The sequence below is a fragment of the Bufo gargarizans genome, chromosome 1, assembly GCF_014858855.1.
Source record: "Bufo gargarizans isolate SCDJY-AF-19 chromosome 1, ASM1485885v1, whole genome shotgun sequence".
Lineage (NCBI taxonomy): Eukaryota > Metazoa > Chordata > Amphibia > Anura > Bufonidae > Bufo > Bufo gargarizans.
Genome location: NC_058080.1, coordinates 128509132 through 128515719, shown reverse-complemented (window position 1 = coordinate 128515719; position 6588 = coordinate 128509132). Strand labels below are relative to the sequence as shown.

The following is a 6588-nucleotide window of genomic DNA, read 5'->3' as shown; positions in this document are numbered from 1 at the left end:
GTAGTGATGTCAAAGCACAGGGATAATATGTAGTGATGTCACAGCACAGGGATAATATGTAGTTATGTCAAAGCAGAGGGATAATATGTAGTGATGTCACAGCAGAGGGATAATATGTAGTGATGTCACAGCACAGGGATAATATGTAGTGATGTCAAAGCACAGGGATAATATGTAGTGATGTCACAGCACAGGGATAATATGTAGTTATGTCAAAGCAAAGGGATAATATGTAGTGATGTCACAGCAGAGGGATAATATGTAGTGATGTCACAGCAGAGGGATAATATGTAGTGATGTCACTGCACAGGGATAATATGTAGTGATGTCACAGCACAGGGATAATATGTAGTGATGTCAAAGCACAGGGATAATATGTAGTGATGTCACAGTACAGGGATAATATGTAGTGATGTCACAGCACAGGGATAATATGTAGTGATGTCACTGCACAGGGATAATATGTAGTGATGTCACAGCAGAGGGATAATATGTAGTGATGTCACAGCAGAGGGATAATATGTAGTGATGTCACAGCACAGGGATAATATGTAGTGATGTCACAGCACAGGGATAATATGTAGTGATGTCACAGCACAGGGATAATATGTAGTGATGTCACTGCACAGGGATAATATGTAGTGATGTCACAGCACAGTGATAATAAGTAGTGATGTCACAGCACAGTGATAATAAGTAGTGATGTCACAGCACAGGGCTAATAAGTGGTGACGTCACAGCACAGGGATAATATGTAGTGATGTCACAGCACAGGGCTAATAAGTGGTGACGTCACAGCACAGGGCTAATAAGTGGTGACGTCACAGCACAGGGATAATATGTAGTGATGTCACAGCACAGGGATAATATGTAGTGATGTCACAGCACAGGGATAATAAGTAGTGATGTCACAGCACAGAGTTAATATGTAGTGATGTCACAGCAGAGGGATAATATGTAGTGATGTCACAGCACAGTGATAATAAGTAGTTATGTCACAGCACAGGGCTAATAAGTAGTGATGTCACAGCACAGGGCTAATAAGTAGTGATGTCACAGCACAGGGCTAATAAGTGGTGACGTCACAGCACAGGGATATTATGTAGTGATGTCACAGCACAGGGCTAATAAGTGGTGACGTCACAGCACAGGGATAATATGTAGTGATGTCACAGCACAGGGCTAATAAGTGGTGACGTCACAGCACAGGGATAATATGTAGTGATGTCACAGCACAGGGATAATATGTAGTGATGTCACAGCACAGGGATAATAAGTAGTGATGTCACAGCACAGGGATAATATGTAGTGATGTCACAGCACAGGGATAATAAGTAGTGATGTCACAGCACAGTGATAATAATTAGTTATGTCACAGCACAGGGCTAATAAGTAGTGATGTCACAGCACAGGGCTAATAAGTAGTGATGTCACAGCACAGGGCTAATAAGTAGTGATGTCACAGCACAGGGCTAATAAGTGGTGACGTCACAGCACAGGGATAATATGTAGTGATGTCACAGCACAGTGATAATAAGTAGTGATGTCACAGCACAGGCATAATATGTAGTGATGTCACAGCACAGGGATAATAAGTGGTGACGTCACAGCACAGTGATAATAAGTGGTGATGTCACAGCACAGTGATAATATGTAGTGATGTCACAGCACAGTGATAATAAGTAGTGACGTCACAGCACAGGGATAATATGTAGTGATGTCACAGCACAGTGATAATAAGTGGTGACGTCACAGCACAGGGATAATAAGTGGTGACGTCACAGCACAGGGATAATATGTAGTGATGTCACGGCACAGGGATAATATGTAGTGATGTCACAGCAGAGGGATAATATGTAGTGATGTCACAGCAGAGGGATAATATGTAGTGATGTCACAGCACAGGGATAATATGTAGTGATGTCACAGCACAGGGATAATATGTAGTGATGTCAAAGCACAGGGATAATATGTAGTGATGTCACAGCACAGGGATAATATGTAGTTATGTCAAAGCAGAGGGATAATATGTAGTGATGTCACAGCAGAGGGATAATATGTAGTGATGTCACAGCAGAGGGATAATATGTAGTGATGTCACTGCACAGGGATAATATGTAGTGATGTCACAGCACAGGGATAATATGTAGTGATGTCACAGCACAGGGATAATATGTAGTGATGTCACTGCACAGGGATAATATGTTGTGATGTCACAGCACAGGGATAATATGTTGTGATGTCACAGCACAGGGCTAATAAGTGGTGACGTCACAGCACAGGAATAATATGTAGTGATGTCACAGCACAGGGATAATATGTAGTGATGTCACTGCACAGGGATAATAAGTAGTGATGTCAGAGCACAGGGATAATAACCAGTGATGTCACAGCACAGTGATAATATGTAGTGATGTCACAGCAGAGGGATAATATGTAGTGATGTCACAGCAGAGGGATAATATGTAGTGATGTCACAGCACAGGGATAATATGTAGTGATGTCACAGCACAGGGATAATATGTAGTGATGTCAAAGCACAGGGATAATATGTAGTGATGTCACAGCACAGGGATAATATGTAGTTATGTCAAAGCAGAGGGATAATATGTAGTGATGTCACAGCAGAGGGATAATATGTAGTGATGTCACAGCAGAGGGATAATATGTAGTGATGTCACAGCAGAGGGATAATATGTAGTGATGTCACTGCACAGGGATAATATGTAGTGATGTCACAGCACAGGGATAATATGTAGTGATGTCACAGCACAGGGATAATATGTAGTGATGTCACTGCACAGGGATAATATGTTGTGATGTCACAGCACAGGGATAATATGTTGTGATGTCACAGCACAGGGCTAATAAGTGGTGACGTCACAGCACAGGAATAATATGTAGTGATGTCACAGCACAGGGATAATATGTAGTGATGTCACTGCACAGGGATAATAAGTAGTGATGTCAGAGCACAGGGATAATAACCAGTGATGTCACAGCACAGTGATAATATGTAGTGATGTCACAGCAGAGGGATAATATGTAGTGATGTTACAGCAGAGGGATAATAAGTAGTGACATATCAAGCTTTACATGTTTGTATATATGATTGCACTTGTGAACATTTAATAAACCGTTCTTACCATTTAGCTATTTGTTCCTTTTCATTTACTTTGATCCACATTTCGCTGTCATTTGCCAGTGTTTGATGGTTCAGAGCCAAAGGGAACTGTGTGTGTGTGAGGTCATGAGACTGTTATTGCAGATGTTGGCATAGCTTGAGTGTTTGGCCAGGGTTGGTATGCACCATGTAAAATAACACATTGTTTTCTGTTTGACAAAGGTTTTCACTGTGATTTTGGTCAAGGTCAAGATTTAGCAATACCGTAACTAAGGCTACTTTCACACTTGCGGCAGGACGGATCCGACAGGCTGTTCACTATGTCGGATCCGTCCTGCCGCTATTTCGCCGTACCGCCGCTGCGTCCCCATTGACTTACATGTCCGATTTTTTAGTCCGGCGGCTTTCACTGTGCACCGCCGTGCTGCGCCGGAGCTCCGCCCCGTCCCCATTATAGTCAATGGGGACGGAGCGGCGGTTCGGCGGCACAGCGAAATAGCGGCAGGACGGATCCGACATGGTGAACAGCCTGTCGGATCCGTCCTGCCGCAAGTGTTTATCACCTTTACAGAAATTAAATCATATTTCATGTGCGTTACACAGCACATTAACCAAACTGTCGTATTAAAATTGGAAAAATCCCTCCCAAAAATGTCACTTTTTTATTGTAGATTTTGAATTTATGTCCGAAGGAAATCTAGTTGCTGCACAACTCAAGTCCCGCATTTTAACCCCTTAATGACACAACTAATTCTATTCTTAAAGGGGTTGTCTAAGTTATGTAAAAAAAATAAAGCACTGTAAATCTGATGGTTGGCAATATATAAATAAGCAAGTTTTAGGGAACAAAAATATTTACTCATTTTCCTACTTCTGGCCCTTTGTTTACATGCAGTTGCAGAGCTGTGAGGATGTGTAACAACAATCTCTAAGGTTTTCCTCATAAATATTTGTGGGTGTCAACAAAGACTGTATTCCCCTCCCCCTGCTCTGCAAAAGTAGTGAATATAATTATTGTCAAGTCTGCAGTCTGAATGCATGGATTCACATGTTTTATGTGTGGGACTACAAGTCCCAGCTGTACAGTGCAATGACATTGCTGATACACACAGAATCTTCCCCTGCCTGTTCTTATGCAATGGTCTGCAGACACTTCCTTACAGCCAGCAGAAGAGTACAGAGGAGAGGACTCCTCCAGTCTTTGTCAGCTCTGTGTCTGCAGGGTGCGTATGGAGAGGCGATCCTGTGCACAGCATTTGTCTCTTCAGTGCCTGGAGAGGAGGAAACCCTGTAGCTGCTCAGTACCTGAGGAAGAGCCTCCAACCCTGAGTCTATGCTGTTGATGATAGAAGGGGTTAAACTTTGCTGAAGAATCCAGTGGGAGGGGACACACAGGGCAGACAGCTAGGCGAGCAGATCAGGCAGTGCAGGGGGCGTGGCTTGTTGCTCCAACCAGCACAGCCCGCAGAGACGGTCCCTGCAATGGCAGACCTGCTCCCCCAGGCTTGTGCACAGAACATCACCAGAGCAGGGAAAGAAGCTGACATCACAGGTCATGCGACCCTCAGCTAACTAGGAGAACGGGGATACTGTAGATGAAGGAAGTGAACTGAAAACCCCTTACATTTGTTTAGAAACATAGAAGGAACAAAAAATTAACTTGGACAACCCCTTTAAGGACTAGTAAAAAATGTTCCCTCTCTGTGTTCCAGCAGTCAAAACATTTATATTTTTTCTTTTATATTTTTTTGGGGTACACATAATGTGGTAAATAACTTTTATTCTTTTGTAGGGGGGAAGATAAAAACAACAACAATTTTAACATTACTTTGTAGTTTTATTTTCAAGGTGTTCACTGTGTGGTACAAATAACATGATACCTTTATTCTGTGAGTCGTTATGATTATGATTATGTGGTTTTTATGTTATACTACTTAAACAATAGAAACACTTGTTTTTAAAAAATACTCTGTTTTTGTGTCGCTGCTTTCAAAGACTCAGAACATTTTAATTTTTATGATGCCATAACTGTGTGAGGGCTAATATTATATGCATTATCACAATTACTGTAGCATGTAACTGCTAACACTAGAGAAGTGGTCTACTTATTGTGTGATAAATATAGGATAGAGACAGGAAGGGCAGTGTAAAATGGTAACTTTATTGATGTTTCTGTGTTTGGGGTACAAGTGTTTGATGTACCACTGTGATCTGGATTCTGGTAAACATCTGGGTCATGGCAATAAATGGCCTAATTGTCACGACCCTTGGTCATGGTCGTGACTCTTGTGGCCGCATGAAGTTGCCTGCGGTCTTGGTGTGGTTGCCGCTGGCAACATTGGGTATGTGGCAGCAGTGCAGCCTGAGTGGTGTTAGGCAGCTTGCTGCGGTAGGCATGCGGTTGCACCTGGCAACCTCTCCTTTAGGTGTGCCTTTTATTGGTGTGCACAGGGTGTTGTTTGTATTGTGTGCACTTCTCCTTTAAGTTGATGTTTTCCCTTTCCTGTTGTGCTGGAAGGGTTAACTTCCTTCCTAGTGTGTGTCCACTGGGTGTGTCTGAGTGGGTGTGACCTCAGGCCTCCTTATATGTTGGGGTGGTGGAGCCTGAGGTCAGTTGAGTTTGCTTGTCAGTCTGTGTTGGAGCTCTGCTCTCTGGCTGAATGTGTCATGCTGTGTGAGCCACCCTTAGTTGTCATTGTTTATTATTTGTGTCCGTTTCCTGTACCCTTCCTCTATTGTTTTGTGGTATGTCTAGTGTGGTGTGCTATGTTTGGTATTTGTGATGTTGTTACCGGCATGGCTGCTTGACGTGTCACTTTTGGTGTGTGTGTATGTTTCACTGGAGGGGTTTAAGCAATATGCAAGACTGTGTGCTCCCCAGCCTGGAACCTCCATGCTTCTCGTAGCTGCAGGGAGGTCCGGGTTGTCATTGGTGCCGTCTTTCCTTCTTCGGCTGCGGCAGGTAAGAGTTGATAGCGTTTGTTGTGTTGTGCTATTTACCTGCCGTACTGTTTATAGTTTTGCATCCTGCCAGCTACTGGGCCTCTGGAGACGCCTGTTATCCGTGTCCTGGATAACAGGTGTTCTCTGCCCTGTCATCAGCTGTAGGGCAATGCAGGGATACTTAGACTTCTAGGCACGTGGGTATGAGTCCCCTTACCTTTGAAGGGGGCTCATACGGCTAGGAGACTAGGGCCGGTTGAGGGAAGTTTTAGGAGGTGACCAGCTCCATTTCCCGTGCATTGCAGCCCGGTAGGAGGACATTGCGCGATGGGGGGATTCCCCCACTCCCCATTGTGACACTAATTTGGTGCAGAGGAGTGATTAGAAGGGCAATCACTCATCTTCTCATTCATTTTCTGGATAAAAAAGACTTCCATGTGTGACAGAAGGCAAGTATGCTTTTTTTAATTGATGGAGGAAAGGGGGATAGGTAACATGCACAAAAGTCATGTTACCTTCTC

General features: G+C 43.4%; 1 protein-coding gene across 1 annotated transcript in view; it reads left to right on the top strand.

The window, feature by feature from the left end:
• The first annotated feature begins 5768 nt into the window (after positions 1 to 5768).
• LOC122941146 (toll-like receptor 1) overlaps positions 5769 to 6588 on the top strand; it is a 29964-nt gene continuing 29144 nt past the window's right edge. Inside the window, exon 1 of the mRNA XM_044298187.1 lies at positions 5769 to 6086. The gene's annotated coding sequence lies outside the window, so the exon portion shown is untranslated. The remainder of the gene's footprint in view (positions 6087 to 6588) is intronic.